This window comes from Bos grunniens, chromosome 2 (genome assembly GCF_055505025.1).
Source record: "Bos grunniens cultivar Pamir isolate PY7600 chromosome 2, Bosgru_T2T1.0, whole genome shotgun sequence".
Taxonomy (NCBI): Eukaryota; Metazoa; Chordata; class Mammalia; order Artiodactyla; family Bovidae; genus Bos; species Bos grunniens.
This window is the reverse complement of record NC_141166.1, coordinates 19,787,693-19,807,766: the sequence shown is the minus strand read 5'-3', so window position 1 is coordinate 19,807,766 and position 20,074 is coordinate 19,787,693.

Here is a 20,074-nt window from a genome sequence, read left to right as displayed (position 1 = left end):
GTGTGTGTGATTGTGAGTGTGAGTGTGTGTGTATGTGTGCGGCATGCTCTCTTGTTCTATTGCTTTTGTTATCAGTAGAATTTCTGAGAAGACTGACCATTGGTTACAATGGTTTTTTCTACTGATACATTGACAAAGTACAAAAAAATGGTTACATGATGGAGAAGGAAATGAAAAAAACAGCCTCAGTTCAGTTCAGTTCAGTAGGTCAGTCCTGTCTGACACTTTGCGACCCCATGAATCGCAGCACGCCAGGCCTCCCTGTCCATCACCAACTCCCAGAGTTCACTCAGACTCATGTCCATCGAGTCAGTGATGCCATCCAGCCATCTCATCCTCTGTTGTCCCCTTCTCCTCCTGCCCCCAATCCCTCCCAGCATCAGAGTCTTTTCCAGTGAGTCAACTCTTCGCATGAGGTAGCCAAAGTACTGGAGTTTCAGCTTTAGCATCAGTCCTTCCAATGAACACCCAGGGCTGATCTCCTTTAGAATGGACTGGTTGGATCTCCTTGCAGTCCAAGGGACTCTCAAGAGTCTTCTCCAACACCACAGTTCAAAAGCATCAATTCTTTGGTGCTCAGCTTTCTTCACACTCTAACTCTCACATCCATACATGACCACTGGAAAAACCATAGCCTTGACTAGATGGACCTAGTAGACCAGATTCTCATGGCTGAAATGCTTCCTTGGTTGTTAATTAACTGTGTGTTATTGACAGTGCATACAAGTTATGTGACCATTTATTCCATTGTTTGGATAACAGGATAAAAAGAAGTAACGCCACATGGAGCTCAGAGCTTAATGCAAGTGGACATCAGTGGCAGCAGCTATCATCAGCATTGCTATTGTTTCTATATTATTCTTGTTTTTATTGTAATGGTGGTGAAAATAGCTGTGGATATTTCAGACACACTCACTGGAGCCCATTTCTTAGAATTTCTTTTCTAATAATAGAATTAATAATAAAAAATGTCACTTTTTTCAAGAAATTAAACTTCTACTAAAAGAATAATAGTAATATTTATTCCTGAAATTTTAAACCCATTGTTTTATAGCACCATTTTCAGAGACACTTTAGGAATAGATATATATACCAATAGATGGATAGATAGATAAATAGGTATCAATGCAATCACTATAGAGTTAGCCATGCTGTCCATTCTTATATTACCATCAAATTACTAAGCTGGTTATAACCACTAGTGACTTAACTGGGATCTAGTGAAAGCCATGTCCAGAATTAAAATATTTCTCATAATGCTCTCTATTCTTGCCTCAGCTTGCTGGTGTTTCCTACCTTAAATTGGAAATCCTGTTTTGAGGAGTTCCTTATAATATAACCACTAAATATAGCACATATGAGGCAGAAATGAGTTCACAACAGTTGGGTGAGAACATGTGAGTGGACATCAGTGAGGAAACACTACTACGTGTTGGTTGGAACTATTTTCCCACATGTTAGTTCAGCAGCTGAAGCATAAAAAATATGATAGTTTCGGGACTTGAAGTCAATGTGTTTCCAACAACACTATAAATTCTCTTTCTGACAACCCATCATATTAAATAATGGAATTACTGAGTAAATAAGGGGCCAGATGACTCAGAGTGTTTTATGGTTAGGGGACATCATGTCATATTGTGGCAGTGCAGAAAGTCAACTTTATGCAAGTTTGAGATTTCTCCTCTTTAAGACATTACCTTACACTTCGACTGCCAAGTCACAAAGAGGCAGGGAATGAGTGATGTCAATTTGAAGAACTGGGGGGTGACTTTTCTTTGAATTTCATGACCTCCTCATCAGCTGCATATGCAGGAAGTGAGATGATTTGTATTCATGGAAACAGACAGAATTCCATGTTATAGGCAAGGAGAAAAATGACCATGGTCTGCTTTTACACTAATAAAGGTTACTAGCTACCTTGAGCCCTTTCAGAAGCAAGTAGGATATAGATCTTTAATATTTTAAGAAGCAAAATGTTTTAGATACCATAGCTAAGTAATAAATCAGTAGTAATACTAAACTTTTTGAGTGGGGTTGGGAAGGGGACAAAAATATGATTAATTATTGAATCAGAAATAAGCTAGTTTGCTAAAGAACTTCCAAAAGGGCCTAGGGGGTTCATGCCTAGGATCAAAAATAGTCAAAGAGAGAGAATTATAAATAAAAAATGTTTGTTTTTTGTTTTTTTCCTGGATAACATTTTCTGACTCTCTGTGATTCTAAGGACTATAGCCTACCAGGCTCCTCTGTTCATGGAATTCTCCAGACAAGTGTAGTGGAGTGGGTAGCCATTCCCTTCTCCAGGGGATTTTCCTGATCCAGAGATCAGCCCTGGGTTTCCTGAATTGTAGGTGGATTCTTTACTGTCTGAGTCACCAGGGAAGCCCTTAACATTTTCACTTTGACTATATGTTACTATATACCTTCTGCTTTTATTTTTTGTGTAAAGTCATATACAGTAGAAAAGATGCTCTCAGATCCCATTTGTTTGTTTCCTTTTGCAATGTTAGTAACAGAGCTGAATTTGTGCAGCAAACAAAATAATTTTCCTCCAACACACATTCCATTAGACATCTGGAAAACATTTGAGGTCACACTTCATGGTCCTCAGATGAAAGAATTGATATGAATGAGAAATGATCATGTTCCTCCAAGGAATGAAGGGATTTAAAAATGAGTTTTTATCTTCTTTCCTAGATGTATTTTCCAGTCTTTATTGAAAGCCAACAAAATGGGCTCAGGAACTCAACATCAGAGAACATAAAGAAACTGGGCTTATACTTCTGCAATCAATCAAATAATCACACTTTACCAGAAACTTCAAAGTGCTCACCTTTCAGTGTTTTACTCTCAGTTCTTCTGCACAGCCTTGACAGGAAGCAGTTTTGGTACTTCCAAAACTGACCTGAATTATAGGTCCAGCTGTCAATGACCTAAAGCCCATTCATCCTGCTATAGCAAGAGGTATGTCAGTCAAGTTTCCCATTGCACAAGAAACACGAGGAGACGAGCGGGGCTGTTCAAGCCTGTCCATCATGGGTCTACTGCTTGCATGCTCACTACTGAAGGGTTCTCAACTCTCAGTTGACCATGAATAAAATTACATTAATTTGGATGGCACAGATTGTCTCCATCTCTTGCTAACTTCTATTCAAAGTTTAACAGTTCCTCCACTTTATTTTCAATCTAAAATATCATTCTAGAAACTTCTGAAAATGAAGTGCCGTCTATTTTATTTTCTCTCCCTTTTATGTTCTCTCTCCTTTTCTCTTCATTTTTTAATCATATAATTTCAGCCAATTCAAGGGAACCCAGCCAGTTATGAATTCAGTTCTTTTCTGTACTTTCCAAGACAATTGAAATTCCAAAGCTTCAGAGTCATGTTCATTTTAAAAACCTTTCAGTGTGAAGGCTCTTGTTGCTTAATTCAAATAAGAACATTATACTGTGGAATGGTCTTTGACTAAACTCTATCCAAATATTGATCAACACATGATTTTAAGTAGGATGTACTGGAATGCATTGTAAATATTTGCATCACTGATATGATAACATATAGCTGAACTGGTTGGTAGGAAAGGACTATTGAGCATAGAGTCACTCTAGTTGGCTAGTTACAATGTACAAGAATCTGTAAAAAAAAAAAAATTATGATTATGACTGTGGAGGGGCATATTTTAAAGACACTGCATATCATGTACTAACATGATAAAAATCATTCTTAGAAGAGGTCAGCAGTATTCTCCAGGCTCCCCCTAAAGAATCCATGGAACAAAAGTGATTAAGAATTTGTGCTCTGATTAAGAATTCCTGCTTACAGATAGTGATTTGCTCTGTGCCTTTCTTTGGTGAGATAACGGAAGGGCTGGTGAGGCCAAGGCTGGATCAGGGCCACCTGATGTTACATGGACATATGACAAGTGCAGTCACGACAGGACCCCAAGCTCAAAGGAGAACTTTGTGTTTGGGGCTCACGCTCTGCAGTCACCATCTTGAAACTGTGGATTTTGATTTTGTAAAAGAAGTTCATTGGGAGAATGAAGCCTACACCAAGGACTTGGAGTCTTGGCTCAACAGATATGGTCTGTTTGACACCATATCTTTATCTTCCTGCCTCCCTGAGACAGATCCTTGTCCTTCCACCCCCTCCATGCTGTCCTGTTTTTAAAACAAGAGGTATCACATTTTCATTTGTTTATGTTAGAATTTGTGTATGTATTAACACATTTTATTGAAGTATAATTTATTTACAATGTTGTATTAATTACTGCTGTACAATAAAGGGATTCTGTTATACATATAAATATTCTTTTTTTATATTCTTTTCCATTGTGGTTTATCATAGGATATTGACTAGTTCTCCATGCTATAAGTAGGACTTTGTTGTTTACCCAAAGAAGAGTACATCTGCTAACTGCAGCCTCCCACTCCATCCCTTCCCTCCTCCACCACTTGGCAACCGCCAGTCTGTTCTCCAAGTCTATGATTCTGCTTCACAGATAGGTTTATTTGTGCCATATTACAGGGTCCACACGTAAGTGATACCGTATGGTATTTGGTTTCCTCTTTCTGACTGACTTCACTTAGTATGATAATCTCTAGTTAAGTTCTTGTTGCCGCAAATGGCATTATTGCATTCTTTTTATGGCTGAGTAGTATTCCAATGTATATACATAGGAGGTGCCACATTTTAAATAAATATTTCATTGTAGAATAGTTTTATATTTGCAGAGAATAGTTTTATATCTGAAGGAAATGTATAAGAATGGTACAGAGAGAACCCATATATCTAATATCTAGTTAATATGTAGAGGAGTTGGTATTTGAACCCAAGATGGGGTTCAAGATTCACAGTATGGGGTCCCAAGTTATATAAATCGATGGAGTCAGCACTTTATTTCTCACTGAGGGCATTGGGAGGCCATCTATATGTTGTAGGCCACCTAATTATCATTGGGGTTCCTGTAACTCAGCTTCCTCTTCCACCTAAATCACCTAATACCACACTTCTTACATTCTTGCCTTTGTAAGTTGTGTTTTGTGTTATTTTACGCATTTACATTCATAGCAGCATAAGATATCAATACATGCAGTGGCCCTGAAAATGTGATTAGCACCTTTGGCTTTAAAAATGAGTGCTAAGTTCTCTAATGCCACTTTTTTGGAAATTCAGAAATCTCCAGCATCCATCAGAGAAGGAATGTGGAAAGTCACTTTAAAGCAGGGATAGCTCTGGGTAAACCTTTCCAGAAAAGTGATCTAGTAGTTTTCTTATTGTTGTTGCTGTTCAGTCTCTCTCATGTCCAACTCTGCGACCCCATGGAATGCATCATACTAGACTCCTATCCTTCAATATCTCCTGATGTTTGCTCAAATTCGTGTCCATTGAGTCAGTGATGCCATCCAACCATCTCATCCTCTGTTGCCCCCTTCTCATCTAACCATCTCATCCTCTGTTGCCCCCTTCTCCTCCTGCCCTCAATCTTTCCGAATATCAGGATGTTTTCCAGTGAGTCCACATCACGTGGCCAAAGCACTAGAATTCAGCTTCAGCAGCAGTCCTTCCAATGGGTATTCAGGGCTGATTTCCTTTAAGATTGACTGGTTTGATCTCCTTGCTGTCCAAGGGACTCTACAAATATCTAACTCTCCCAATCCAACTGGTTTTCTCTGGCAAGTTCTTCTTCTTTTCCAGGCCTCCTAAGTATTTAATCATTTGTTTTATTACAATAAGCAGTAAGTAGTGGTCATCAGTCTCATGTTTTGTGACTAGTTGACACCTGTTTCCATTAAAAAATTATATCCAGACTCACCAGAGTCTATAACCTCTCTTGAGCTCCCACCAGTGATCAGTGGTGAGAAGCATGAACAAGGCTGTCCACAGAAGCCCAAAAGCCCTGCTTGGCCTGTCCCCCTCAAGACTGAAGTACACATCCCCTGCCATGTGTCACTGCCACATGAAGAGAACTGTAATTAAACCATATGATGAAAACTCAGTTTGGCATTCATTCTGCATCCAGGATAGAAGAATAGATATCCATCATGTTCAACCTATAGACTGGTTGGAGGAGAGTTAAAAAGCAGCCCTAAGTACAGCAGTGGAAAAGTTTCTGCTAGGTTAACCATTCATTTTTCACCTGTTGCTATGGTTGAGTAAGGTTGATCTCTCTTACAGTTAGAAAAATAGCCAAGAGAGCTCAAGATGTGAGTTTGAACCTTTCTTCTTGGAGGTTTGCTTTGAAGTCTTTCTAGCATTTCATTATCCCCCAGGGCTCTGAAATATCTTGTGTTTCTTGAAGCTGCACTGAATCTGGAATCCATTACATATTCTTTTTCTTTTTTTAATTTGGCAGAAAGTCATTTAATAACAGGTAGGATGCAAAATTAAAGCCATGTTTGCTAAGTCTGAAACACCAGAAAAAAGCAAAGGTGTCTAGTCGAGGGAAGCTATTTTAATTAAACATCTTTATCAAAATCATCCAATTTTCATTTCCCCTTTTAAATGTTTCCAAATTATTTCTTTCCCATCGTTTATATATATCTTGTTGGGAGCAATGTGGCTGAGGTCAAATGAGTGATGTGATTTCTGGGAAAGAAATGGAGACATACCGCATGAAATTTACACTTGGTGACCTTGGAATGAAAATTAGGAGAAGGTCCCAAAGCCGATATCTTCAAGAGAAACTGTTTGTTTTGATGTGCTGTTTCCATAGCATATGTGTGGCTTGACCTTGTAGCTGAAAACACCTTAGATCTTATGTTATTCTTCATTCAGTAAGAGAATAGCATCAAGCCACAAATATCACTTAATAATAAGGGAAAATCTTTATATTACTCTTCCCCTAAGGTTTCTGTCTTTTCAGAAGTTCAAGCACATGTTCAGAACATGAAGATATTCTACTCCATGAGTTGTGTTAACACTGTTGTTGTTCAGTCGCCAAGTCGTGTCTAATTCTTTGAGACCCCAGGGACTGCAGCACGCCAGGCTCTTCTGTTCTCCACTATCTCTCAAAGTTTGCTCAAATTTATGTCCATTGAGTCGATGATGCTATCTAACCATCCCATCCTCTGCTGCCCCTGTCTCCTTTTGCCTTCAATCTTTCTCAACATCAGGATCTTTTCCAATGAGTCGGCTTTTCTTATCAGGTGACCAAAGCACTGCAGGGTCAGCTTCAGCATCAGTCCTTCCAGGGAACATTCAGGGTTGAATTCCTTTAGGATTGACTTGTTTGATCTTCTTGTAGTCCAATGGACTCTCAAGAGTCTTCCCCAGCTTCACAATTCAAAAGCATTGATCCTTTGGGGCTCAGCATTCTTTATTGTCCATCTGTCACATCCATACATGACTACTGGAAAAACCATATCTTTTACCATAGGACCTTTGTCAGCAAAGCGATGTCTTTGCTTTTTAAGATGCTGTCTGGGCTTCCCAGGTGGCGCTAGTGGGAAGAACCCACCTGACAATGTAGGAGATATAAGAGACGTGAGTTCAATCCCTGGGTCAGGATGATCCCCTGGAGGAGGGCACAGCAACCCATTCCAGTATTCTTGCCTGGAGACTCCCATGGACAGGTTACAGTCCATGGGGTCGCAAAGAGTCAGACATGACAAGTGACTTAGCACACACCTATGCTAGGTTTGCCATAGCTTTTCTTCCAGTGAGTGTCTTTTAATCTAATGGCTTCAGTCACTGTCTCCAGTAATTCTGAAGCCCAAGAAAATAAAATCTGTCACCCTTCCACTTTTACCCTTGTATTTGCCATGAAGTAATGGAACCAGATGCCATGATCTTAGTTTTTTGAATGTTGAGTTTCAAGCTAGTTTTTTCACTCTCCTCTTCACCCTCATCAAAAGGCTCTTTAGTTCCTCTTCACTTTCTGCCATTAGACTAGTGTCATAACATAGGGTTTGCTAATATTAAAACAGACTCCTTGGGACTTCCCTATAGGTCCAGTGGTTAAGACTCCAGGCTTTCACTATAGGGGGCATGGGTTCGATCTCTGGCTGGGGAACTAAGATGCTGCATGCCACAGGGCATGGCAAAAAATAAATAAAAATTTATGCAAAAAAATCGGTGATGAACAAAAAATCAAAATTGGAAAAAGACAAAAAACAAAACCCAGATCCATAGTCTTATGTAAGCAATAAAGATTTGTCCTTTTGTTTCTGACTTTCCTCTTAAAATGTCCTAAAAGTGGCAATAAAAATGAGAGAGTGAGTGTTAAGATGAAATGCAAAATCCATCATTGATGAGACAAGATAAAATTGGTAACTCTGAAACACATTATAAGTGCTGCCAGATTCAGTGAAGATCAAAAAGGCAGTAAAAGGTGTGGCTGGGTGAGAAACCTCATGGCATGAAGTTTTGAGAAGCAGGAAAGAACATACGAATGAAGAATCACCTGGTACATCAAATAATCCCAACTCTATTCACCAAGGAGACAGCTGATGGAAAGAGACAGACCTTCCCCTGTTGAGGAGCCCTGCATGAGCTCATGTCAGTGAACTGGGAAGTAGCAAAAGCTACAGTAACTCACATATACAACCTTGAAGTATGAGGAGAGCCCCCACTAGCTAATGACAGGGTCTTTTGCTATTTTATTAATTAAATTTCATGAAATAGCTGATCAAGAATGATTGTGTCAATCAAATCTGGGTAGTGATAATCATTAGTACTATGAATCACACAGTAATATGTATGGCTCATACTATGTGGAAGCAACATGCTAGGAGCATTATCTATATTTAATCTTCACAATGACCCTGAAGTGAAGTGCGGTCACTCAGTCATTTTGACTCTTTGTGACCCATGGATTGTAGCCTATCCAGCTCCTCTGTTTGTGCAATTCTCCAGGCAAGAATACTGGAGTGGGTTGCCATTCCGTTCTCCAGGGGATCTGTCTGATCCTTCGATAAAACCCGGATCTCCAGAATTATAGGCAGATTCTTTACTGTCTGAGCTACAAAGCAAGCCCCTACACACAACAACTCTGTAAGTGAGGTATTCCTATTATTTCCATATGAGAGACGAGGAGACTGAAGCCCAGAGAGGTTAAATGACCGAGTGTGCTGTGTGCTCGCTCAGTAGCTCAGTCGTGTCTGACTCTTTGTAACCGGATAGACTGTAGCCCACCAGATTTCTCTGTCCATGGAGATTCTCCAGGCAAGAATACTGGAATGGGTTGCCATGCTCTCCTCTAGGGGATCTTTCCAACTCAGGGATCAAACCCAGGTCTCCCGCATTGCAGATGGATTCTTTACCAGCTGAGATACCAGGGAAGCCCTAAATGACCTAGTGGGTTTAAGTAAATTTCCAAGGGTTGAGTAGCTAGAAAGGAGAAGTCAAAACGCAGACCCAGACAACCTGGCCCCAGAATCCACACTCCTAACTACACAAGTTCAGTTTAGTTCAGTCACTCAGTCCTGTCTGACTCTTTGAGACCCCATGGATTGCAACACTCCAGGCTTCCCTGTCCATCACCAACTCCCAGAGCTTGCTCAAAACTCATGTCCATCAAGTTAGTGATGCCATCCAACCATCTCATCCTCTGTTGTCCCCTTCATCTCCAATGTTTTGGTCTCAGGACCTCATTACACTTTGAGAATTACTGAGGATCTCAAAGAGCTTTTATTTTTGTAATTCATTTAAAATGAAAAATAAGCCCATTAAATGTTATCATGAATTTTAATGCAATGTATCTATCTTTTACAAACCAAAATAAAATAATTAGTGAAAAGATGGCACTGCTTTACACTTTTAAAAATCTTTTAATATCTGGATGAAGATATCTGGATTTTAATACATGTTTCTGCATTTAATCTGGTAAGATATGTTGCTTTGGTTGCACATATGAAGAAAATCTGGCTTTACACATTATGTAATTGGAAAAGGAGCAGTTATTTTAATAAACCTTTTCAAATAATTGTGTGTCTTCTTCTTTAATACTAAAAAACTTACAAAGTTGTAGTTTCTTAAAAGGCAGTTGCAGTGTGGAATATGAAACCACAACAATGAACATTTCTTACTCTATTGTATTAAAATCCATTGATCTAACTTGCACTTTGAATGACTCCTACCCATGCATGATTTTCTAACATGATGCACTGGTCATCTGGTTCATTGAGTAAGACAGATCTTTTCAACGTTGACTCATTTCATTGTGCAATATTAAGAAATCATATTGTTAACATTACTACTAAACTCATCAGAAATATTAAGTCTTGGGAAGCTGTCAAGCTCAGAATGACACAACAAAGTTTTTCCAAACTTCTAGTTTTTGCTTGAAAATCTGACTTTTTTATCAGCAACAAACACTGTCACTTATCTTCCTTCCTGTGACAGTCTCGATTTATTTTTGAGAAAGTATCTGCCAAATGCTCAAATCTGAATAATCTTAGATTTTCTGTCAGTTATGCTTTCATGTAAAGCTGGTGTTCCATGAAAAAGGAGCTTGTTTTCTTTGAGACAACCATCAGACTTCACACTCAGCAGAAGTACTCTATGTGTAATTCTCATTTCATTGTGCAGGATATTTTAAAGACATGTATTTAAAGGATAAGATTTAACAGAATTAGCAATTATTTATGCCTCATTGAAAACATTCTTCAGTTCAGTTCAGTCGCTCAGTCGTGTCCGACTCTTTGCAACCCCATGAATCGCAGCACACCAGGCCTCCCTGTCCATCACCATCTCCCGGAGTTCACTGAGACTCACGTCCATCGAGTCAGTGATGCCATCCAGCCATCTCATCCTCTGTCGTCCCCTTCTCCTCCTGCCCCGAATCCCTCCCAGCATCAGAGTCTTTTCCAATGAGTCAACTCTTCACATGAGGTGGCCAAAGTACTGGAGTTTCAGCTTTAGCATCATTCCTCCCAAAGAAATCCCAGGGCTGATCTCCTTCAGAATGGCCTGGTTGGATCTCCTTGCAGTCCAAGGGACTCTCAAGAGTCTTCTCCAACACCACAGTTCAAAAGCATCAATTCTTCGACACTCAGCTTCTTCACAGTCCAACTCTCACATCCATACATGACCACAGGAAAAACCATAGCCTTGACTAGACGGACCTTTCTTGGCAAAGTAATGTCTCTGCTTTTTAATATGCTATCTAGGTTGGTCATAACTTTCCTTCCAAGGAGTAAGCGTCTTTTAATTTCATGGCTGCAATCACCATCTGCAGTGATTTTGGAGCCCCCCAAAATAAAGTCTGACACTGTTTCCACTGTTTCCCCATCTATTTCCCATGAAGTGATGGGACCGGATGCCATGATCTTCGTTTTCTGAATGTTGAGCTTTAAGCCAACTTTTTCACTCTCCACTTTCACTTTCATCAAAAGGCTTTTTAGTTCCTCTTCACTTTCTGCCATAAGGGTGGTGTCATCTGCATATCTGAGGTTATTGTTATTTTTCCCAGCAATCTTGATTCCAGCTTGTGCTTCTTCCAGCCCAGCGTTTCTCATGATGTACTCTGCATATAAATTTGGCCTTGGAATACAGAATGAAGCAGGGCAAAGACTAATAGAGTTTTGCCAAGGAAATGCACTGGTCATAGCAAACACCCTCTTCCAACAACACAAGAGAAGACTCTATGCATGGACATCACCAAATGGTCAACACCGAAATCAGATTGATTATATTCTTTGCAGCCAAAGATGGAGAAGCTCTATACAGTCAACAAAACAAGACCAGGAGCTGACTGTGGCTCAGGTCATGAACTCCTTATTGCCAAATTCAGACTTAAATTGAAGAAAGTAGGGAAAACCACTAGACCATTCAGATACGACATAAATCAAATCCCTTATGATTATGCAGTGGAAGTCAGAAATAGATTTAAGGGCCTAGATCTGATAGATAGAGTGCCTGATGAACTATGGACGGAGGTTCGTGACATTGTACAGGAGACAGGGATCAAGACAATCCCCATGGAAAAGAAATGCAAAAAAGCAAAATGGCTGTCTGGGGAGGCCTTACAAATAGCTGTGAAAAGAAGAGAAGCAAAAAGCAAAGGAGAAAAGGAAAGATATAAGTATCTGAATGCAGAGTTCCAAAGAATAGCAAGAAGAGATAAGAAAGCCTTCCTCAGCAATCAATGCAAAGAAATAGAGGGAAACAACAGAATGGGAAAGACTAGAGATCTCTTCAAGAAAATTAGAGATACCAAGGGAAGCTTTCATGCAAAGATGGGCTCGATAAAGGACAGAAATGGTATGGACCTAACAGAAGCAGAAGATATTAAGAAGAGGTGGCAAGAATATACAGAAGAACTGTGCAAAAAAAAAAAAAAAAAAAAATTCTTACAGAAAGCTAAAGCTAGGAGTTTTTTAAAACTGTGAACTTATCATTGTGAAAACTACAGTGACAAGCAATACACTTTGTTGCTTTTGCTAAAGACCAACAGATTCAGCCACCATTGCTTTGGCGCCATTGGTAAAAATAATGAAAAAGCAAGTAAGGTTTTAGCACTGTTACCAAATAGTTTCAACCTTGCAGAACCGCTAAAAGTTTTCAGGGACCACCAAGAGTCTGAAAACCAGTTGAGAAACACTGAGGCATATTATACTCCCTATAAAGTTTAAAATGAACAGGCACAGTGTACATACAAAGTATTCCAAAAGAAAAGAAGGAAAGTTTTATGAACTAAATGTTTGTGTCCCTTCAAATTCATGTGCTGAAGCCCGACTCCCCAATGTGGTGATATTTAAAGAAGGGTCTTTGGGGAAGTAATCAGGTTTAGATGAGGTCATGAGGGTGGAGCTTTCATGATGGAATCAGTGCCCTTAGAAGAGACATCAGAGAACAATATCTCTGTCTCTGTCATATGAGGACAATGTGAGTAGGTGTCTGCGAGTCCTGAAGCGAGCTCTGGCCAGACCTGGAGTATGTCAGCACCCTCATCTCAGGCTTCCAGGCTCTAGAACTGTGAGAAAATAGATCTCTGTTGTTTAAGCCACCCCGTCTATGGTATTTTGTTATAGCAGCTTAAGCAAGGAACAGAAAAAAATGGCACATGAATATAAACTCACCAGAATTATGCTTCTAAGCAGTAGATAAATATTAATACTATAGCCAAATGTATTATCATGAATTTAAAACAGAAAAACTTAGCTATTGCCTCTATAAAACAAGAGCTCAAATCCGAGATAAAAGAATTTAGGAAAAATATAGGAAGACCAAAAAATAAATAAATAAGTAAAAGGTGAATAAAACTGAAAAAAAAAAGAAACAAAATAAGAAAAGAAGAACAAAACTAATCCTAGGTCCTTTCTGTAACAATAAAAGAAAAGAGAGTAAAATATGGACAACACAAAACTGAGAAAAACTAATCAAACAATATTGAGATAGAGACAAAGTTTTAAAAGTTTGATTCCCTCAAAGAAGAAGACCAATATGGTAAAAGAGAAAAAAAAAGTGTTTAAAGATATATTTAAAGAAAAATTTTCCCAAATAAAAGAAAATGTGTCTCCACAGTTTGAACGCATATACTATGTGGCAGTAAACACTGGACTAGAAGGTCAACATTAAATGTAAGGGTATGGAGAACAAGTTATCTATCTTCTCAATAAAGAAACTTTATGAAGCCAAGAAAAAATTTCAGTCACCGTTTAAAAAGAAATTTCATGGTCCATATATTATCTCATTCTGCATCAGGGTGTAGAAGAGAATCAGTTCAAGAAGATAGTTGAATACTCTCTACAAAGTTCTCAAGGAAAGAATGCATTAAAAACAAATTTTATATGAAGACACACTGCCATCCCAGGGTAAAGGGAACAAAAAATCTGGACATGTGAGAACTCAGAAATAAAACAGCTCTTCTTTTATAAAAAAAAAAATTATTTTAATTGGAGGCTAATTACAATATTGTAGTGGTTTTTGCCATCCATTGACATGACTCAGCCATGGGTGTACATGTGTTCCCCATCCTGAACCCCTCTCCCACCTCCCTCCCATCCCATCCCTCAGGGTCATCCCAGTGTACCAGCCCTGAGTGCCCTGAGCATCGAACCTGGGCTGGAGATCTGTTTCACATATGATAATATACATGTTTCAGTGCTATTCTCTCAAATCATCCCACCCTCGCCTTCTCCCACAGAGCCCAAAAGACTATTCTTTACATCTGTGTCTCTTCTGCTGTCTCACATATAGGGTCATTATTACCATCTTTCTAAATTCCATATATATGCATTAGTATACTGTATTGGAAAACAGCTCTTCTTAAAGGAATTTCTTGATTAAAAATATTCTTAGGTAAATAATCTATTTGAAGAAAAAAGTAATAAAAAAGTGATCCAAGGTGAGCTTCAAATATTCTGAATTACAGGACTTTGTCAAAAGCGAATTATTGCTGAAGAACACTTTGTACACCATAAACTTCAACAATACAGAATTAAAATGATTAGATAGAAACAGAGAGGAAGTTGGAGAGAAGGTGGGATGGAGGTTATATGAATATGCTGCTTTCCAATTAAGTTATAGTCCATGTTCAAAAAAAGAGTATTTAAAACCAAAAAATCAAGTGATAGAGATAAAAGTGTATGTTTAAAGAGGAAAAGGTAAACATTGAAGAAAATAATATATTCCATTAAAATTACATAATTTTGAAGGAGAGAGGAAAAGGAGAAGGAACCAAATATTGACAAATTTCATTATCATTCAAATTAAGGAAAAAATTATGTGCAATGAAATAGATGTTTGCATTAGATAATATATTAAGAGAGAAACCAACAGAATAAAAAATAAAAACCTATTACAAAAAAATACAAAAATAAAGAGATCAAACAAACCTATATACTCAATATCTGATAACATTTCAAATTAGTAGGATGGAACTGGAGTTAGACTGGTGGGTCAGCTAGTAGCCATAGGGGAAAAAAAAAATTAACATGAATCCCTACCTCAAATCTTACACAAAAATGAAATCTACTACCAGAAAAAGTTTATGTATAAAAAATAATAGTGCTAAAAACGGCTTGGGGAACTTTTTTCTTATTATTTTGGCTCAGAATAACCTTGCAGGGAGAAATCCAAGGGAATTAGTAACTGACATCACCCTCTCCCAAGCTCCAATCTCTGGCCAGTGATCCCCATTAGCTAAAACCAGATGCTGCCAGAGGGCAAGTGAGCAGATGGATATAATCCTTCACTACAGAGAAGACTAGAGAGTGGCTAGAACAGGAAATAGTCTTGGACAAGGGTGCCAAGAATACACAATAGTGAGTGGATACTCTCTTCAACAGATGGTGTTGATTAAACTCTATATCCACATGTGAAAAAGGAAACTAAAGCCTTATCTTACGCCACACGCACAAATCAAGACTGAAAAGTCTAGATTAACGACTTAAATGCAAGAACCGAAACTGCAAAACTCCTAGAAGAAAACATAGGGGGAAAGCGTCATGACTTCAGTCTTGGCAATGATCGCATGAATATGAAACTCTAAGTGCAGGCGACAAAAACAAAAATAAACAAGTCAGACTACAGCAAACTAAAAGGCTTGTGAGTAGCAAAGAAAATGATCGACCAAGTGAAAAAGGCAACCAACACTGCGGAAGAAAATATTTGCTTGAAAATATATAACTGAAAAGGGTTGATCTGTAAAGTAAAACATAAGAAACTCCTGAAACTCAATGCAAATACTTAAACATAGCTTTTCCAACCCTGCTTCAGATGGATGGATGGAAGTTTCCAGGTGATTATTTATTTTTCATTTTTATGATTCTTTCTTTCTTCCTTTTTCTTCCCTTCTTCTTTTTTTCTTTTTCATTCACCACTAGTATACCTAGAGCCAAGTATTTTGAACCTACATTTAGCCAAGTGTTCAGAAGATTTTGGGACATTGAACTTATCCACTTACTTTTCCCTTATTTATTCACATATTTTGTATGTGGTATAGTTCATACCTCTGTAAGATATTAAAACCTTCGGGAAGGGAGTAGTATATAAACAAATTTTAAAAATCCACTTTGTACATTTGTCTCTAAACCAAGTCAGCCTGAACTCTGGAGCCAGACTGCCTGGGTTTGAATCTAAGCCCTATCACTTAGGATCTGGGACACCTTGGGAAGGACATGTAAGTTTCCTGGGTGGCAGTTTCCCCATCTGTAGGATGAAAGTGTGAAACTGAAAATATTAGTCTCACAGTCATGTCTGCCTCTTTGTGATTCCATAGACTATAAATAGCCTTCCAGGCTCCTCTGTCCATGGAATTCTCCAGGTAAGAATACTGGAGTAGGTTGCCTTTCCCATCTCCAGGGGTCTTCCCAACCCAGGGATGGAACCCATGTCTCCTGCAGGCATTGCAGGCAGATACTTTTACTTTTTGAGCTACCAGGGAAGCAAATAAATATTAGTATTTCCCCTAAAATCATGGTGGGGATTAAATTAGTTACTATATGTTATACAGAACTGTGTCTATCACTTACAATATGTATAATAACTAATAAAAGCACTAACTGTGGCTAATGTTGAACTTCCATATTATACTCAGCAGTCAGGGCTTTGGTTTAGAAATGATGTCCAGGAAATCACAGTTTGGGAAGAGCAGAGGGTTGGTATAGAATAACAAATGTTCTACAATTCTGATTCCCTGGTGGCTCACATGATAAAGAGTCTGCTTGTAATGCAGGAGACCCACGTTTGATCCCTGAGTTGGGAAGATCCCCTGGAGAAGTAAATGGTAACCCATTCCAGTATTCTTGCCTGGAAAGGCCCATCGTAGGAGGAGACTGGCAGGCTATAGTCACAGAGTCACGAAGAGTTGGACACCACTGAGTGACTTCACTTTCATGACATTTAACATGGCCCATTCTTTTCTGTGTGGGAAATTAAAGCCTGAGAGCCAAAGAGGTTAAGTGCATGCTCAGGTCACCCTCCCATCTTCTAAGTGGCAGGGCAAGCCAGCCATATGAGTGAGTGGCCCAAGGCATATAAGCAGTGGCCTTGCTATCATAAGAAGCAGGAGGCTAGCCTGATGGAAAGAATTCTGGCTTCCAGCCCTGACTTCACCACTAGCCCAAGGATTGTGGGCAAGTCACTGGATTTCTCTAGATCCCCATCTAAGAACAAAGCAGTAAACCATATTCCAGACCTTTTGTGTTCTCACAACTTGTAACTCCAGTCATTACTGTTCTCTTTGGGTGCATGCCTGTAACTAAACTAGAAATAGTTGCAATTAGGTAGAAATAGAGCTTCATAAAGTCAAAACAGGAGATTTAACATTTCCTACAACCAGGCTTTGACCCTGCTCTGTACTCCAGCCCAAACTTTCCCATGAAGAAATCTCTTTGAAGTCAGTTTGACTCTGTTGATTAAGGAATCAGTTGTTCTAATCCCCAGACTTTGATCCCCAGATAGTTTCAAGCAGATGAAATCTCTGTCTCACGGTCACTGACCACTCTTAAAGACAGCCAGCTAAGACTACTGCCCCATCAGCCGTGCCTCGGCTGCTTTAGTGAAGCTCGCGGTGAACCTCAGCAAGGTGGTCCAAGGCCACAGTCATCATAGTCTAAGGCCAAATCCTTTATTCATTCAGAAAGTATTTACGGGTCCCATCTAAGCAGCAGGCATTACGGTAGGCACTTAGAGAACTTACAATCTAGGGAGGAAAAGACAGCCATTATTCATAGAGTCATGCCAATAAAAGCACAGTAAAAACCATGATAAACGCTCAGAAGAAAATACTCATGGTGCTGCACAACTAGAGTGCAGGACTTTCGACCTTTCCTTCAAAGGCTAAAGAAGGATTCTCTGTCACAGGGGATGGGTTTAAGATTGGAGTACTGAGGACAGGTAGTGGCCCTGCTCCAGGCAATGTGAATAACATGTGCAAAGGCCATCAGCGTCTGAGGAATCAGAAGACGACCAGGACCCTGAAGCCCGGAGGACTCTGAGTCAGTTCACTGTGGGTTTATTTAAGGATAACCCTACAAAACAGATTTCTCAGTTACAGTAATACTCAAGTCTCCCTCTACCCTTATTCCTGTATCGTATCCAGCACATGGAAGCAGCCACATGGTCTTGGTTCGATCTCTCTTACTTTGAAATGCATGAAGCATTTGCCAGAAAACTTAACCAAAGGTTACCCATAATAGCTCTTTCCAAGAGTTACATTTCTTACATTTCCTACTAGAAAACTACTTTGATGATGCAATTACCAACATCTTTAACCTAGGATAACACAATCATACTGACACACATTTCCACAAATTGTTTTGTTCCAGATGGCATATTTTCCAGTAGAAATGACTTGTGTATTACCTGCTGTTAGGGAAATAGCTCACACCATATTGTGTCTTCTGGGGAAAATTTTCACCAGGGAAACGAATATTGTGTTTTGTATATTTTTCCTCTTAAAATCAAAGAATTAAAAAGCAACAGAAAAAATTCTAAGGTGAATCATATGTGAATATGATTATACATATATATGCACCAAATATATAAATATATATGTATATTTATATATGTATATGAAAGGTATTACATATTTATTAGCAAGAAAACAAGAGTAAAATTTTGGAAGGAGCATCCTTTCCCTGATCACATTAACTTGAAAAATTTGATCTTGACATAATGATATATTGAGACTATCAATTCCTTTTTTCTCTGTTATAAACATGTTTTCTTAGATTATAAAATGAAGTTGTAAAAGAGAATACTACTAGATAAAGCCAGAATCTTCCTTGGAAATAACAATCTGGTTGTAAATATCAGCATTCTCTTTTAAAATTGAGAAATCAAAGATAAAATGATGAAGAGCTAACACTAGAACAAGAGAGCCTTCTCAAGATTATTTGTACAAAATGCTAATCACAGATTGATATAACAGGTCCTAAAAATTGTATTTTTTTTTCCTGGCTATGCTGTGAGACTTGTGGGATCTTAGTTCCCTGACCAATAATGAAAACAGGCCCCATAAGTGAAAGTTCTAACCAATGGACTGCCAGGGAATTCCTCCCCAATTGTATGGTTTTAAAAATTAAACAGTAACTATGATACAAACAAAGCAAGTGGAGGTGATGGAATTCCAGTTGAGCTATTCCAAATCCTGAAAGATGATGCTGTGAAAGTGCTGCACTCAATATGCCAGCAAATTTGGAAAACTCAGCAGTGGCCACAGGACTGCAAAAGGTCAGTTTTCATTCCAATCCCAAAGAAAGGCAATGCCAAAGAATGCTCAAACTACCTCACAATTGCACTCATCTCACACGCTAGTAAAGTAATGCTCAAAATTCTCCAAGCCAGGCTTCAGCAATATGTGAATGATGAACTTCCAGATGTTCAAGCTGGTTTTAGAAAAGGCAGAGGAACCAGAGGTCAAATTGCCAACGTCTGCTGGATCATGGAAAAAGCAAGAGAGTTCCAGAAAACCATCTATTTCTGCTTTATTGACTATCCCAAAGCCTTTGACTGTGTGGATCACAATAAACTGTGGGAAATTCTGAAAGAGATGGGAACACCAGACCACCTGATCTGCCTCTTGAGAAATTTGTATGCAGGTCAGGAAGCAACAGTTAGAACTGGACACGGAACAACAGACTGGTTCCAAATAGGAAAAGAAGTTCATCAAGGCTGTGTATGTCACCCTGTTTATTTAACTTATATGCAGAGTACATCATAAGAAACGCTGGACTGGAAGAAACACAAGCTGGAATCAAGATTGCCGGGAGAAATATCAATAACCTCAGATATGCAGATGATACCACCCTTATGGCAGAAAGTGAAGAGGAACTCAAAAGCCTCTTGATGAAAGTGAAAGAGGAGAGTGAAAAAGTTGGCTTAAAACTCAACATTCAGAAAACGAAGATCATGGCATCCGGTCCCACCACTTCATGGGAAATAGATGGGGAAACAGTGGAAACAGTGTGAGACTTTATTTTTCTGGGCTCCAAAATCACTACAGATGGTGACTGCAGCCATGAAATTAAAAGACGCTTACTCCTTGGAAGGAAAGTTATGACCAACCTAGATAGCGTGTTCAAAAGCAGAGACATTACTTTGCCAAGAAAGGTTCATCTAGTCAAGGCTATGGTTTTTCCTGTGGTCATGTATGGATGTGACAGTTGGACTGTGAAGAAGGCTGAG